Source organism: Penaeus vannamei, chromosome 17 (genome assembly GCF_042767895.1).
Source record: "Penaeus vannamei isolate JL-2024 chromosome 17, ASM4276789v1, whole genome shotgun sequence".
Taxonomy (NCBI): Eukaryota; Metazoa; Arthropoda; class Malacostraca; order Decapoda; family Penaeidae; genus Penaeus; species Penaeus vannamei.
The window spans coordinates 431,670-438,091 of NC_091565.1; positions in this window are offsets into that span (position 1 = coordinate 431,670).

Below are 6,422 nucleotides of genomic sequence, written 5' to 3' on the forward strand. Positions count from 1 at the left end.
TTACTTGTGTGCATGTGTGATCAACATTAATGGCAACGATGATAAAACATGATGATAACGAAAAAAGTATAAATCATACTGATAATAATAAGAATAATGATAATAACAATATTAATGATAATGATGATGGTGGTGATAATAATAATAGTAGAGGTAATATTGATATCAATAATGATAACATTAATAATGAAGATGATGATAAATGCATTAAAGATAACGGTAGTTATCATTAATGACAATTAATATCATTATAATGACAATAACAACAATACTTATGATGACAATAATAATAACAATATTAACGATAATGATGATAATAACAGTGATAATAACAATAACAGTGAAAAAAAATATGATAACATTAATAATGAAAATACTAATAAAACTAATAATGATAATAATATTAATGATAATAACATAGTCTGTGCTTATAATATAACATTGGTAATGATAATAATATCATTGACAGTAATCATAATAATAACAATGATAAAGTCATCATAATCGTCGACATCTATATCATCCTATTGATACGAGCAGAGAATCAACCTTCTGCCTCCCCGCCACCCCCCACCCCCCATCCCTCCCCGGACCCCATGGAGCTCCGCTATTTTATTTTCGAAAACTGCAACTGTAAAACACGATTGGCCAGTGTCCGCAAACTGATGAAATTACCATGACAGTAGATTTTAAAAAATGATATTTAATTCAAAGAGTGTTTTGTTTAATTCAAAGTGTCTTTCTAAGGACATAGACGATGGAGAAACACTCTTTGATACGTATCATTGGTGTCTGGACTTCTCGTGAAATAAAAGTTGCCTCGATTTTAAGAGGAATTTTTGTTTCAAATTGTTTAAAATGCGAGTATTTGATTTACAACGTGTGAATGTGTGTCTGTATGTATATATGCTATTCATCATATTTGTGTGTGTATACATACATACATACATACACACACACACACACACACACACACACACACACACACACACACACACATATATATATATATATATATATATATATATATATGTGTGTGTGTGTGTGTGTGTGTGTGTGTGTGTGTGTGTGTGTGTGTGTGTGTGTGTGTGTGTGTGTGTGTGTGTGTGTTTGTGTGTGTGTGTGTGTGTGTGTGTGTGTGTGTGTGTGTGTGTGTGTGTGTGTGTGTGTGTGTGTGTTGTCAGATTGTGACAAAAACTAAAACCGCGCTTTTTCCGCTATTATGTGCTATATCAAAAATCTGAAAGATAACATTGCTAATAAACAAAAATAAGTATGACTGATAACAATAGCATCAATAATATTGATAATGACCAAAGTGACCATAATCATTATAATTATTGTTACTGTAATCTTTATTGCTATTGTTGTTTTGTTGTTATTATCATTATTGTTATTTGTTATTATCATTATTACTATTAATATTATCATTATTATCATTATTGTAATTCTTCTTCATCTTATTATTATCATTATTATCATTATTATTATTGCTATCATTATTGATATCATTATTATCATTATATCTATAGTCATCACACCATCATTAACATCATTGTTATTTTCATCAACAATAGTGGTATTACTGATTTGATAACTCATCCAGATTATTATTACTCTCGTCATACATATAATGGCGGTAATAATCCCATGAAAATGCCCATAATTAGTCATGAGATTTCCCCGTTCCTCCAGAGAGTCTCCTCGGCAACAAGCGTCCAGCGCCCCCTCTGGCTTTTAAAATATCTGCGCTCCTCCGCGGCCCTGACATCGGCCAGACCGAGCGTTCGCATGCATTATGAATCTGGATTATGCGACGGTTAGGAATACCTTCTCACGTTTCAGTTATTTGTTAGTTTTTCTTTCATGCTTGCAATTAGGAAGGGCATTTCGATGCTTGTAAGTGTTTCTACAAGGAGTTTAACAAATGAGAGTATTCAAATCGATCTAAAACAGGAAAACAGAGTGAGAAAACTAGCATCTAGAGCGGCAATTAAAATGATCCTTTTCGCTGGCGACGTTTGGCACCTCGTTCCTTTCCCCTCCCCTGCCATCCTTACGCTGTGCAGAGACATGAAAGCTTCTGTCGCCGCTCGTGCAGCAACAAAGCTGTAGAAAGCTCTCTAACTCTTCAGTTACCAAAAAAAAACACGAATTTCGCCCCGAAAGATTGAGGTCGACATTACAGATCACGAGGCTTACATACTTGACGATTCGCAGTCTGTACGAACCTTATCAATTCGCACAGTTAGTGATTCTACGCAATCTCTATAGGTTCACTCTGAATTAGTATTATATGTTCGGTCTGAAAGTGTTACTGTTGGCGAATCGCACCTCCACAGGTGCGAGACGCAGATCGCTTTTTAGCACTGTGTTCATTTAGGGGAGTTACGGAATGAGTGGAGTAAATGAAATACTCTCAGTACTTTCTATTTACTCAGGGAACTATCAGTACATATAGACAAAAGGGAATGGTTGTAAGGAATATATATATATATATATATATATATATATATATATATATATATATATATATATATATATACATACATATATATATATATATATATATATATATATATATATATATATATATATATATATATATATATATATAATATGGTAAGGTAGTTCCGCTGTTGTACACTCAGACACACAGACACATTAACGCCGGAGGATAGGCACAGGCAGACAGACACGTTAACGCCGGAGGATTGGCACAAGCAGACAGACACGTTGACACCGGAGGATTGGCACAGGCAGACAGACACGTTAACGCCGGAGGATTGGCACAGTTAGACAGACACGTTGACACCGGAGGATTGGCACAAGCAGACAGACACGTTGACACCGGAGGATTGGCACAGACAGACACGTTAACACCGGAGGATTGGCACAGACAGACACGTTGACACCGGAGGATTGGCACAGGCAGACAGACACGTTGACACCGGAGGATTGGCACAAGCAGACAGACACGTTGACACCGGAGGATTGGCACAGGCAGACAGACACGTTAACGCCGGAGGATTGGCACAGTTAGACAGACACGTTGACACCGGAGGATTGGCACAAGCAGACAGACACGTTGACACCGGAGGATTGGCACAGACAGACACGTTAACACCGGAGGATTGGCACAGACAGACACGTTGACACCGGAGGATTGGCACAGGCAGACAGACACGTTGACACCGGAGGATTGGCACAGACAGACACGTTAACACCGGAGGATTGGCACAGACAGACACGTTGACACCGGAGGATTGGCACAGGCAGACAGACACGTTGACACCGGAGGATTGGCACAAGCAGACAGACACGTTGACACCGGAGGATTGGCACAGGCAGACAGACACGTTAACGCCGGAGGATTGGCACAGTTAGACAGACACGTTGACACCGGAGGATTGGCACAAGCAGACAGACACGTTGACACCGGAGGATTGGCACAGACAGACACGTTAACACCGGAGGATTGGCACAGACAGACACGTTGACACCGGAGGATTGGCACAGGCAGACAGACACGTTGACACCGGAGGATTGGCACAAGCAGACAGACACGTTAACACCGGAGGATTGGCACAGACAGACACGTTAACACCGGAGGATTGGCACAAGCAGACAGACACGTTAACACCGGAGGATTGGCACAGACAGACACGTTAACACCGGAGGATTGGCACAAGCAGACAGACACGTTGACACCGGAGGATTGGCACAGACAGACACGTTAACACCGGAGGATTGGCACAGACAGACACGTTGACACCGGAGGATTGGCACAGGCAGACAGACACGTTGACACCGGAGGATTGGCACAAGCAGACAGACACGTTGACACCGGTGGATTGGCACAAGCAGACAGACACGTTGACACCGGAGGATTGGCACAGGCAGACAGACACGTTGACACCGGAGGAAAGGCACAAGCAGACAGACACGTTAACACCGGGGGATTGGCACAGGCAAACAGACACGTTAACACCGGAGGATTGGCACAAGCAGACACGTTGACACCGGAGGATTGGCACAGGCAGACAGACACGTTAACACCGGAGGATTGGCACAAGCAGACAGACACGTTAACACCGGGGGATTGGCACAGGCAAACAGACACGTTAACACCGGAGGATTGGCACAAGCAGACAGACACGTTAACGCCGGAGGATTGGCACAAGCAGACAGACACGTTAACACCGGAGGAAAGGCACAAGCAGACAGACACGTTAACACCGGAGGATTGGCACAAGCAGACAGACACGTTAACACCGGAGGAGTGGCACAAGCAGACAGACACGTTAACGCCGGAGGAAAGGCACAAGCAGACAGACACGTTAACACCGGAGGATTGGCACAGACAGACAGACACGTTAACACTGGAGGAAAGGCACAAGCAGACAGACACGTTAACACCGGAGGATTGGCACAAGCAGACAGACACGTTAACACCGGAGGATTGGCACAAGCAGACAGACACGTTAACACCGGAGGAAAGGCACAAGCAGACAGACACGTTAACACCGGAGGATTGGCACAAGCAGACAGACACGTTAACACCGGAGGATTGGCACAAGCAGACAGACACGTTAACACCGGAGGATTGGCACAAGCAGACAGACACGTTAACACCGGAGGATTGGCACAAGCAGACAGACACGTTAACGCCGGAGGATTGGCACAGGCAGACAGACACGTTAACACCGGAGGATTGGCACAAGCAGACAGACACGTTAACACCGGAGGATTGGCACAAGCAGACAGACACGTTAACACCGGAGGATTGGCACAAGCAGACAGACACGTTAACACCGGAGGATTGGCACAAGCAGACAGACACGTTAACGCCGGAGGATTGGCACAGGCAGACAGACACGTTAACACCGGAGGATTGGCACAAGCAGACAGACACGTTAACACCGGAGGATTGGCACAAGCAGACAGACACGTTAACGCCGGAGGATTGGCACAGGCAGACAGACACGTTAACACCGGAGGATTGGCACAAGCAGACAGACACGTTAACACCGGAGGATTGGCACAAGCAGACAGACACGTTAACACCGGAGGATTGGCACAAGCAGACAGACACGTTAACACCGGAGGATTGGCACAAGCAGACAGACACGTTAACGCCGGAGGATTGGCACAGGCAGACAGACACGTTAACACCGGAGGATTGGCACAAGCAGACAGACACGTTAACACCGGAGGATTGGCACAAGCAGACAGACACGTTAACACCGGAGGATTGGCACAAGCAGACAGACACGTTAACACCGGAGGATTGGCACAAGCAGACAGACACGTTAACACCGGAGGATTGGCACAAGCAGACAGACACGTTAACACCGGAGGATAGGCACAAGCAGACAGACACGTTAACACCGGAGGAAAGGCACAAGCAGACAGACACGTTAACACCGGAGGATTGGCACAAGCAGACAGACACGTTAACACCGGAGGATTGGCACAAGCAGACAGACACGTTAACACCGGAGGAAAGGCACAAGCAGACAGACACGTTAACACCGGAGGATAGGCACAAGCAGACAGACACGTTAACACCGGAGGAAAGGCACACGCAGACAGACACGTTAACACCGGAGGATTGGCACAAGCAGACAGACACGTTAACACCGGAGGATTGGCACAAGCAGACAGACACGTTAACACCGGAGGAAAGGCACAAGCAGACAGACACGTTAACACCGGAGGATAGGCACAAGCAGACAGACACGTTAACACCGGAGGATTGGCACAAGCAGACAGACACGTTAACACCGGAGGATTGGCACAAGCAGACAGACACGTTAACACCGGAGGATTGGCACAAGCAGACAGACACGTTAACACCGGAGGATTGGCACAAGCAGACAGACACGTTAACACCGGAGGATAGGCACAAGCAGACAGACACGTTAACACCGGAGGATTGGCACAAGCAGACAGACACGTTAACACCGGAGGATTGGCACAAGCAGACAGACACGTTAACACCGGAGGATAGGCACAAGCAGACAGACACGTTAACACCGGAGGATTGGCACAAGCAGACAGACACGTTAACACCGGAGGATAGGCACAAGCAGACAGACACGTTAACACCGGAGGATAGGCACAAGCAGACAGACACGTTAACACCGGAGGAAAGGCACAAGCAGACAGACACGTTAACACCGGAGGATAGGCACAAGCAGACAGACACGTTAACACCGGAGGATTGGCACAAGCAGACAGACACGTTAACACCGGAGGATAGGCACAAGCAGACAGACACGTTAACACCGGAAGAAAGGCACAAGCAGACAGACACGTTAACACCGGAGGATAGGCACAAGCAGACAGACACGTTAACACCGGAGGATTGGCACAAGCAGACAGACACGTTAACGCCGGAGGATTGGCACAAGCAGACA